Source organism: Mesitornis unicolor, unplaced genomic scaffold, assembly GCF_000695765.1.
Source record: "Mesitornis unicolor isolate BGI_N332 unplaced genomic scaffold, ASM69576v1 scaffold13783, whole genome shotgun sequence".
NCBI classification, from domain to species: domain Eukaryota; kingdom Metazoa; phylum Chordata; class Aves; order Mesitornithiformes; family Mesitornithidae; genus Mesitornis; species Mesitornis unicolor.
In genome coordinates, this window is record NW_010175413.1 from 81,599 (window position 1) to 93,401 (window position 11,803).

At 42.4% G+C, this 11,803-nt stretch overlaps 1 protein-coding gene across 1 annotated transcript in view; it reads right to left on the reverse strand.

Moving 5' to 3' along the window:
* APBB2 (amyloid beta (A4) precursor protein-binding, family B, member 2) overlaps nucleotides 1-11,433 on the reverse strand; it is a 22,104-nt gene extending 10,671 nt beyond the window's left edge. Inside the window, exons 1-2 of the mRNA XM_010181388.1 lie at nucleotides 11,177-11,433; nucleotides 4,322-4,327 (exon numbers count right to left, since the gene is read on the reverse strand). The gene's annotated coding sequence lies outside the window, so the exon portion shown is untranslated. The remainder of the gene's footprint in view (nucleotides 1-4,321; nucleotides 4,328-11,176) is intronic.
* Between the last annotated feature and the right edge of the window lie 370 nt (nucleotides 11,434-11,803).

Below are 11,803 nucleotides of genomic sequence, written 5' to 3' on the forward strand. Positions count from 1 at the left end.
ATAGCTCCTTGTTTGTCCAAAGCCCTGGATACCAAATAAGCCTGAAGGCTGCTCTCTGATTCTTCCTTCACTTTGGGTCACTTCCTCTATAAACTTTACTTCAACTGCAGCTCACTTGATGCCGATTAACATTTAAGTGAGATTTACATGCAATCTTCAATAATGAGCAAGTGCCAAGTAAATACGTCTGCAATAGAAATTTATGGAAAAGGGCAAACACCTCATCTTACCATTCTCCTGTTTTTACACCTTGCTGGGAAAACCAAGGAAAAAAGAAAGCCAAAAGCCTTTACAAAGCCCATGGCTGGATACGGTGCTAGCACAGGGTTAAGAGATCACATCTCATGCAGCTGGAGTCTTCTCTATCTCAACAGGGTGTGCGTGCACATGAAATTTATGGGATTTGAACTGCACCTCCTGGTAAAACTCCCTTCCATGTCAGAAGAGAGAGCAGCAAGGCGTTTAGTGGGAGAATAATGTAATTTGTTGCAGAAAAAAGCTACATATTCTTAAAATGTTACAGCACAAGCGCACCCGTTCTGTATACAGGATTACAGAGACGAGGTACTGCACAGTACATCTTTTTTAAGAAAATAATTTGCATATGTACTATGTGATCCACTAGTATGTTCTTAATTATAGGAAGTGGACAGAAATTATCAGAAAAATAGGTAAGAAAATTATTTTGCTGCATAAGTGGGCTGAACTGTTAAAAAAAATTTCTTAATTTTGAAAGAATACAAGACTACAGAGAGATATTTTTAAAAGCAATTTAGAGAGTTGCAAAGACAATGTAAAGTAAGGAATTTCATTTTTATTTGTTCTTTTACCCTCTTTAATCAGCAAATGTCTACAGTAATTGACTAAACCTTAGACAGCCATACTTATTTAACACCTGGCTAAGCATCACTTAGCTGCTCAACCCTGGATGAATATAATCACATTAAATGTAATTTATGCTAACGTTGTCCTGTTTGAGTAGCAGTCACAGCCATTTGGCACTATTAGGCTAGAGTCCTAGGAGACATCCCAATTAAGTACAGCCTAAAAGAGCAGCACATCCTCTATTACCTTCTCACTATAAATTCACTTCTTCAAATGAGTGTAGACCTGCACTAATCTCCTTTTTTTTTGGTTAAAAACCCCCTAGCCTTAAAATCTGAAATAAAAATTTTTACTCTTATAAATCAAAATTAAATTGCTGCTATTTAAAATCACTACATTAAAATATTACACATGCAGGAGAATATAAATTGCTTTACAGATTTATGTATTACAAATTGTGGCAAGAATCCTTGAACCAGAAAATGATAACATCTGAACTTGGGCTAAAATTGATTGAAATTCATCCCGAGTAGCCCCCAGAAGCTGACTGGTGATTTCTGCTCCCTGTCGTGACCATGGAGTCACAGAGCTCACACCGTGGGGCTGTGGGGAAACCATCTCCCAAGGCTATAACCTTCAGGTTTCACTTTGCTGTCCTGCAAACAGCTGAGCAGCAATTTGGGACAAAGAAAGGGGAGAGCAGCCATCACTACAGCAGCACGAGTTCAGAAGGCACCTGGCAGGAGGCTGCCATTCACCAGCAAGACATCGACATCCATGGGAACAGGGTAAATGAGCAGAGAGGGAGAAAAGCAAGGAAAGTACGACGAGACAAGGGAGAAGAAAAGCAGATAAATACAACACCAACAAGACCATGCTCTGATGGGGATTTTCCACGAGACACAAATATTCTAGTATCACAAACAGCAGAGATGGTGAGGTGCCAGAAACCATGCAGTACTAGGAATGACAAAAACTACAGATCTTCTGGATTAACCCAGAAGACCGCTCTTTCACATAGGAGGAAGGGGAATGATTTATAGCTGAAATGAAGTCTGGGACTCTGTCCAGTTCACTTGTCTTTTTATTAGGGTCATGTGAAGGTCTGAGAAGCTAAGGAGAAAAAACTGAAGGTAAGAAACCAAAATTAGACGAAAAAGATAGCATTCACACAAGCTGCAAAATTTGTTTGTAGAAGATGAGGACCTTTCAAGTTCCATTTCACCTACCAGATACCAGACACTGAATGAAACCATCACTTCCCTTCCACAGCCTCCAAAGGAAACTCCCACAGACTGCACCAAGCATTTCTGTTCCACAGAGCTCCAGGCTCTCCCTGGCTGCTCCCCAGCTGCAACCCAGAATGGCAGACTTGGCCACCACTATACCCTGGCCATGAATTTTTGATCTAAGTAGTTAAGATGCCCATCCAAACAGAGACTTTTGGGAGATTCTTTTTATTTCAGTTCTCACATGACTTGAAAATGGGCTTCCTTGCAGCAAAACATCAGTTCTGCATTTACTAGATTCTTCCCAAATAGTCTGGCATTGACACAGTGTAGCTTGTTTTTCTAATTCTATGCATAAGTTTGTAGGGCAAATTATCCCCTGCTGAAAGGCTGCTTGCTTTCTTCCTCGATAACGTCACTTACTAACTCTCGAGGAGGAGCTATGGCTACTTTGTGCAATACTCAGCAGCTTTTATCTGGCAGCCCTAAAACACACAGCCTGCCGGTTTGTCTTTCATGTCTTACAATTGCCACAGTTCTGTGTGCTTCCAAAATTTGCTAAAACCCTCACAGAGCTGATACACCTGATACGCAGGCTCAGCCCTCCAGAGCCCAGCGCTTCCAAGCCTGAGAGCATTTGCATGACTTTCACTCTGATTTCCTCCCTGCAGCCTGATCCTCGCGAAGCCACAGAAGCCGCTTCCCGCGTTTCAGCACTGCCCACCGCCTCCTCTTTTGGGGAAGGGACAGCACTCCCACCCCCCTGCCACCGCTGCTGTCAGCCAGAAAGGTGGCTCTGAGGCATAACAAATCATTCCCCTTTCTGCTACCAAGGCCTATGTTCCACCCCTGCATAAGGCCACAGGTTTACATAGATGGAGTCACGTCAAAGCACCCCTCAGGGTGGCCAGTCTGCCATTTTTGATGAATGGTGAAGTTCTTTAAAGCAGATGAATGTGTTGTTCTGCTTGTGAACCTCTGAACAGCCTCTCTGGAGCAGATTCTGTAAATTTGATTTTGAGAAATTAGTATTTAGCTATTTTTGACAAAGCTTCTATCTTCCAGATCTAATGAGAACACATGGGCCTTTGTTTATAAGGAATATTTAAGGATTTATTAAAGAAATACATCAAGTTGAGATGGTCAAAGCACTACTACAGATGTAACTGAAGACAACAGCAGACTGCACTAGAACAGTTAATCTTTCCAGTGTGATTTGTTTTATAAGCAATGCCTACTGGTTCTCCTTTGTTCTTTATTACCCAGACAGAGAGCACAGCAATTGCACACAGACACCACGCGCAAATCTGCTTGCAGCAGACTTTTGCCTGTGTTAGTCTGGGAGGATAATTGCTTCCCACGCGCATGAAACCTACATTAGATTGCAGAGCCATACTCAAGAAAGTTCAAACATTTCCCTAGGCCAACGACGCCTGAAGAATTGATTAAAAACTAGTCAAGCCTGGAAACTGTGCTCATTATATTCCACAAAGCAAACACGAGGAACAGTCCGCATCTCTAAACCACATTCCTTCCACCCAATCCCAGTATTGAGTTCTTGTAATTCAGAAGAGAACACAAACCCCAGATCTCATCTGAGGGATGTGATTTCCTCTGTGAGAGCTCATGGAGTGGTGGCGGCGCTTGTGCTGCAAAGCATCTGACTACAATGCCTCTCTGTGTGAGCTCCCATGAAACGGGAAGCATTGTCGAGAATCCCAAATGGTCCCTTTGTGCAGCCACACAAATCAAACATGCTGGGGACAACTTTGCTTCCAACTCCAAAGACAAGCAACCAACCCAGCCAGATCTGAAACAAATACCAAATACAGAAAACAAACATCCACGCTTCCAACTCTTGCTAAACTTAGCTCTTAAATTCCCTGCTCTTAGTATCCTGGTTTTTAATTTGATTTTATAAATAAAAGGTGGGATTTTAATACCACTTTCTTGCACTTCAGAGTACAGAAGAAAAAAAAAAGTCTAAATTTTAAACTCAAAACCCTAGAAGCATATGTCAAAACCCACTGCATTGCATGATTTTAAACTGTTACAGTACATGAGGGTTTGGGACCTGGAAAAAAAACAGCAGGCAATTCAACTTGACAAATACTGTTAATAGCAAGGTGAAAAGGTGACATAGAGATAGGAATTTACTCACTGAAGTTCAGCTTTTCTTCACTGACACAAGCAAACCAATACAAGCATTGTTCGGTGCGTGCCGGAAGGATAAACACACAGATAATGGAAAAAGGAAAATCATTTACCTCTCTCTGAATCCACGGAAGCATGAAGAAACAGAAAGAGCAAGTTAGAGAGTGCTCACGCAGACAGAGCTCCAGCACATGAGGAGACAGAGTAGCTGCCAGAAGTGCAGTACTTTTAACGCTCACTGTTTGTTTGCAGCTCAGTGTATCTAAGCATACTGCCACTATTTTGATGCTTATTTTTGGTTGAATCCTGAAGTTTGTATTTTTGGAAACATGCAACGAAGCCAACAGGCATCAGCTGAATTTAGAGAGGCAGTAGAAACATATCAACGCTGGGAGGTAATCAGGCTTAAAATACCACACACAAATCCGGGAAGTAGCATGCAGAAAGCATAAATAGACACACAAAGTGCGTGAACCTCCCTTCTTCCAAACCAACGCTATTTAAAGCAGCCACTGACAAAACCAACAAGATTAACTCTTCAGGCTGTGAAAACCTTAGACTGTTTAAATTGAGAGTATAAAGATGTAGTGTTTTTATAACGTCTTATTCAACAGCTCATGCCCCAAGGTCACTTGGGCTTCTCTGAAAGTTGCGCCCTGAAGAAGTGACAGCCTGGGTAACAACCTCATATGAGCACTGAGCCCAAGCTAGGACACACAAGATCACTGCACACCTTCATTCCTGAAGCACTTCAGCAACCTCTAACTCATGATATGACTTAACCAACATCTCTTTCCCAGCAAAGAACTGCTCCCCTTGCCCTGCTCCCTCCTGCAGCTCCTCGGAGCCCATAGCAGCTGGATGCTTTCTAGATCACACCAGCCACCACACAAGGTGGGGTGCTCCCTGCTTCTCCCCAGCGATCCTTAAAAACAAGACGTCATTTTATGCAATGTATAGTCTCTACAGGGATAATAACCATCCTCCAGAAGAGAGCTGCTCAAGACCTGCTCCCTCCCCCACCTCCTGCATGCATCTCACAACTCCTCGAAGAAGGGCTCATCTCCAGTGAGCATCTGAGGAAGACTCATGCACTGTGCACAAAAGCACAGGACCCTACATCATCCTTGTTTGTAACTGAGGAAAAAGCAGTAGAGTGAAAAAGTCACCTCATCTCAGTAAGGGCAGGATTAAGGATCAAGCACGCTGAAGGGAAGGGATCCAATTCCTATTAGACATCTCACTTTAACAAGCCTGCAAAGCTTACAGGGATTGATCTGTTGCTTAGAAATGGCTTAGCTTAGTGAGTAGATTTGGAATAAACATAGCCTTTCTAAGCCAGGTTTTAACTAAGCATGCATATGGTAAGCTAATGCATCCGCCCAACACAGGAGTGCAAGGCACACATGGATGCATATGTACACAGCTAGAGGTTTAATTTCTTTCTTATGCTGAGATGAAACCTCTCCTGGTGCAACTTGCACCTGTTGTCCCTTGCCATCTCCATGTGATGCCTTGTGAAGAACATTTACTGTAACAACCTCTCCAGGGCCACAGTAGTGTCCCCATCACAGGAGATTTTGAAGATGTGACTGGACAGGGTGGTAGACAAATTCATCTGGGCTCCCTCCCCACGAAAGGCTGGATCAGATAGTCTAATGATGTTACCTCCAACCTGCGCTGTTCTGCGAGTCTATGAAAGCAGCCAAGTTGGAAAGAAGTTCACAAATGTAATGGATGTTCCCAGAAATCTTACAGTGGAAGTGTCAGACTTAGCTGCATCGTAAAGAAGAAACGTAGGGTGCTCTGCTCCACTTCCTTCCATGCAGTGAACTGGGGGCTCCCCCTTTTCAATATCCCATGGTGACACCTGTGTGCCAACCCCAACCAAAACTCCACTCATTCTCCCACTCCAGATACATGGCCCTTCTGCTGGGCTTTGCAGAATCAGCAAGGACTTCTCCATGCCCACTGATAACATTTTAAAAATTAAGAGGTCAAAACTAGATCTCAGTATTGCAAATACTGGAAGTTTTTCAAGCCGAAGCAGCCCTTAGTTGTTCTATATTTTGGTGCCAGTTTGAAAATCAGAATTGAAAAAGTACTGTCACTTTTACTTTCCCAGAAGATACAATGTTCCTAAGCAGTATGAGCTGCAAAATACACATATTTTTCATCGTGCATTAATCACTGGCTTTATATGAAGTGGACAGAGATAATTTTTCAGAAAAAAGCTTTATATTGGAAAAATCTTCCAGCAATTTATACACACTGTATCAGGGGAACAAAAAAAGCAAAAACAACTGTCTTAGATCTAGCAGATTTTGAAGACAGTACCACCATTAGACACAAAACACGACCTGCTGGTGCAAACTCTTAAGGGAGATCTGTTAATGCCCCAATTGTTATGCAATATAGAATTTACACAACTGAACAGAACTATCACCGTTGCAGCTGCCAGCACAAAGAAAAAAGCACAGGAGGAATGAGCAGAGCTCCAGCTGGGGGACTCCCACACTGTGGCCTGCACATGAATCAAACTGCTTCTAACCAGTTAATTACAGCTTTCCAGTTAACTCAGTATCTCCTCATAGAGTGTCTTGGAATTCATTAATTACTTTCAGACAAAAGACAATTTGCCTGTGTTATCTTTACAGTTTGGTAGCTTGAATATGGTTGAATGATTTACCTTTAAACTTTAAATAAATACAATCTAAAAATTCACTCCAAGGCTAAAAAGCAGGCACAGAAAGCTTCAGTTCAAATGGTAGATTTTGCTGATGGCTCTAAGTGCCAGAAATACAGCAAGAGCAGCTGTGCAAGTGCTTGGGTACAGTGCTCTACATATCCTTTTTCAAGCTGAGTGAGTTAAAAGGGGTCAAGCCAGAGCCTGCCAATAATGTGGGAAGATGATACCTAGAAAATTGTGTCAGGGCTGCTACGCAGGATTCGAGACTCACTTCTGAGGGGAAAAAGCCAAAATCTCCGAGGAAAACAGCCTGTGACCTTCCAGTCTGCAGAGGCGTGAGAAAGGAGCACCCCTTCCGAGTAAGCACTGAGGGGACGCTGCCTCCTCCTCCCCACCACTTCCGCAGGCACTTTTATTATTATTATCATTAGTGCCTTCAGTCACAGCACACTGTGGTACTGCTGAGGGTACCTGTGTCCCTGCCCACCCCCTTTCACCCGCACTCCTCTCCCAGAGGGTTGCACCCAGCCCAGGGGCGCAGCGGAGGCGGTTGCAGTGAGCGGTGTAACGGATGGTGATGACTGCAATGTGATGGAGAGCAAACCACACCAACAGCCGCAGCACATTTTTGTTCTTGCTGGCGTCTCTGATAAGGTTTTTAAGGATCAAGGTGATGCTCCCACACTCGATCAATGTTTTAGAGGGGTACCACACTGCATGTGAACCTGGGAGAATGTTAGGAGTCTCCTCCCCTGTACCTGGCAGAGAGAATTTAAGTCTACAGTCCAACAATTTTTGTGACTGACACATTCAGCCAACACAGTGAAGAGGTTAATGCTTTACACCTCTTCATTTCTGTAGCTTCCCCAATTGTCTTTTTTGAGCAGATCAGAAAAAATAAGGCTGCCACGTGTCACCTACACCCTCAGCAAGTAGAGATCTGCCCTCCAACCTCCAGAGCCCTCGAACATTTTCACGTGGGACTACACCCATCAGCAGCAGCCTTGGGCCATCATCTCTCTTCCTAAGAGATAACGACCAGCTGAAATGTCTTTGCTTTCAATTACTGGAGAGTTTTAGTGGAGTAAAACATATTTTACTTGATTAAAAATAATGATGCATGACATGAGCCTTTCATCTTTATTTACAGTTACAAGTACTTGCCCAAGCATATCCTCTCAGGTACAGAAGCAGCCCTGCTCTGGTTTTCTAATTTGTAATTATGAAGTCTAGTAGCACTTAATGCAGAAAAATGTTTATGTAAAATGTAGTTACACCTCAACAACACAACATGAACAAATAAAGGAAACAACCTTCATCTCTATGCATTTGGAAGTCTTCTCTTTTGCTTAGAGAGTGATTATGTCCTTCACTTATGTATGCCATTAAGAGAAATATAGTTGCTTTCTCTGAGAGAAAAATGGCTGTGGTTTCTAATTTTTCTAAGGGTTTGGTAGCTTTTAAACCCTTTTAAATTTTTTTTTTTTTAAAATAGTCCTTAAGCCTTACGTCTTCCAACAAGCAGCAGACTATTCCAGCAGACTGGCCTTGAGTTTCTGGGTGTCTGTCACCACCAGGATGGAGGCTGAGCAGAAGCACAACTAACACTTGCTGCAGAAATTCCCTCTTCACTGTGGGTCAGATTGTGCCATTAATTTTTAAGCAATTCTCCACTGGCAGCAGAGAAGATTTATGCTTAAAAATTGATGGCTTGGTCTAGCCTTCTGTTGCTAATCATATATTATGAAGACTGCTATAACCTAGCCAGATTCTAGTTTTAAAATAAAAAGAAAATATGAGACAGCCTGACACATTATATGAATCCATGTTTTGTGAAGACTAAATTGTAGTCCTAAGACCAGAGGCTCTGAATCTAATAGCGTGGGTGTTAGACATCACACAGGTACCTGATAGGCAACCTGCTTCCTCCAGTCCTCTCCATAAATAAGCAATTTTAGGTCACTTTACCATTTCTTCAGGGTTCCCCTCATCTGCACACACTTCAGTGATGGTGACTGAAGACCTGAGATGAAAGAGTGGGTGTACTCACAGCTCCCTGAAGTCCACAGCCACCCCAGGCACCACCTCTCCTGATGTAAGCCAGGGGCATCTCTCATAACCCTCTGCAGACCATTTCCCTCCCCTTAGGAAACGTTATATTTGGCTTGTTAGGGAAAACACACACATCTCTGGAAGCATGAAAAGAACTCTGAAGGGCAGGCCACCTTTTCCTCAAATCACCAGACCACCATTTTGGATGGATCAGTTGGAGATGAGATTTTCTGGTTTAATTTTTTTAAGAATTATTACATTCAGCCATGAAGAAATTTCCAATTTGAAAACTTCTTAAAACATACAGAAAAGGCTTTAATTTCACATCCAAATACAACAATAACAACAGAAAGAGGATGGTGTTTCCCTTGAGAGACAACAAATCAAATTCAGGGACATGCCAGATATTTTCTGATCAGAGGCAATGAAGCTGAACACTTCTTACTGACTTGGTATTTCCTGATTTAGAATTGTTAAGTTTCAGGTTTTGACCTGGATTAACTTCACCCAGAGAATAAGGTTATCTCAGCCTATCTCAAGCTACATTGGAGCAAAGCCTGCACTCTAACACAAATTAAAGCTGTACTAGAGCATTTGAATCAATACCAGCACACCAACATCAATTAGATCACAATTTTGTCCCCAGTAACACAGAGTTCGACTTCACACCATAAAACACAGGAAACTCTGCATGGTAAACCAGAAAGCCTCGCTCAACAGGATACCCCTCAGACATTCAATACACACCTTCATTATCTAAAATACTAGTTCACCCAGTTTATTTGATCCTCATCTGTATTCCAACAGATCAATGCTTAAAGTATCTTCAGAGATAGGGCTATTTATTGATATACATCCACTGTTGTAGAAGGGAAACCTAACCTATACTTTAAAAAAAAATAAATTCTAACTGGCATTACATAATAAACCCCCACTTTCTCTTTCTTGGTTTTAATTTCTCATGAAAAATAAATAAGCCATTTTTAACTGAGAAATGCTCCAGGGCTAAATAATATACTTTTCCTCACTCACAAGTTATTATAATTACATTAACTGCAAGGCAACAGCTACAAAAACATAATTAAAGCCATAGTTTTAAGAGATGAAACACTTCATGTATTCCCTGATAGAGATCAAGACTCAGCAGTGTTTGTTATCCTTTAAGAAAGCAAAAACTATTGCAAGTTCCACAACATGAGAGAAACCTAATTAAAGAGTGAAGCTGCTGAGTTTAAAGAAAAAGAAAAATGAGCTTGTCTCTCTTCCCTCCCCTCTGCACCCAGCATAATGAGGATTCAAAGCTACATATCAATTAACAAATCAATGACATTTCTCTTGCTGCAAATTCTTTATGAATACAGATAGGATTAAGCAAGCACAGAGACCTTAAGGCAATATATTACATTTAAACCAAAGTTTCCTCTTCTGTCAAAAGAGCCATTAAACATTTCACTTCAACTAAATATATTTTTATATGCATGTAACCCCTCCCTGTCCACCCCAGTGTAATACTACTTCTGTCTTTAAACATTTACTTCTTCTGGAGCTCTAATAAGATTTCAAATTGCATAATCTCCATGGTCAGTTATGGGCTGAAAGAAGAAAGCCCACATCAGCTGGCTACAAGTTACCTGGGAATTACACATAAATCATTACACAGGCATTGCATAGAAAACACAGGGAGGTTTCTTCTCTTCAGTAAATACGGTTTCTGCTGTTCTTAACTACAGAGACTTTTCATCTATTAACACGGCATTACCAATAAAAACAAATTATTATCATCCTCTACAGAATCAGGCTGGTCAATATGCAGCCAGTAACCGCAGGCAGTTTAGAAACATGTAATTCTGAGCTGAACCCAGACCCCAAACCTATTAATCATCAAGATCCATTAGTCATTTTACTGCTCAGCTGAGCAACATCTGAAGGGATAAAGGCAAGGAGAACAGCATCCAATACTCACCGGTCAGCACACAGTCCAGCATTGCTGTTACACTGCTCTACTGGAGGTTGTCAAGTGTCAGCTCTTGGAGAAAAGAAATCTGACTTGCCTTTGTCACACTGGAAGCTGTAATTTGCCTTGCAGGCATCCACACAGAAGCTTTAGACTAATGGACCATGGCTTTGAAAATGCAGCTCAGACAAAGGCTAGTCTTAACGTGAGACTGCTCGTTATCTGAGGGGGAGGCTGAGGTATTTTTATCTTGTCACTTTTTAAGTTTCTTACCTTTTTGTTGCAGCAAACGGGAATTTGATAATGCCAAGCACATCATACACAAACCCTCAAGTCAAGGCTCTGCCTAGTCTCCGTCTCTGGTAGCGTGTTATCTAGGCATCAGCTGATGCAAAGTGCACTTGATGCAGCCGCGTACTCATACACCACCGACAGGGGCCGAAAGACCCCCGAGAACAGCAGCTCATTCATTTTGCAGTCAGTTGAAGCGCATCGTGTAAGCTCCCGCTCTCCTCACGGACTGTGCATGCCTGTGTTTGCGGCTCCAGCCACCAGCGAGTGGGTGCTGCTCCCTGGAAGGCACCGTTCCACCAGGGGTGTGTCTTCTCCCTTTCCACTGCTTTTACCATTTGCTCTCCACGCTGCAGACCTGCAGAAGAGACCCCTCTCCAGACCCTTCAACAAATCTTCCCTGCTACCCGTTGTCTCCAGCCTGCAAACTTCCCAGATTAATCTGCTGTGACAGAAGCAATCGTTTGGGGAAAGCTGAAGTGCGCAGGGAGTCCTTCCCTCCCAATTTTCCCAAACCAGTGCAAAGCTTTCACAGCGTGACTCCAAACATCCTTCTGAGAAAGGAAGTCTCTTTAAAAGGCAGCAAAGATTAACTAAGAAATCCAAGAA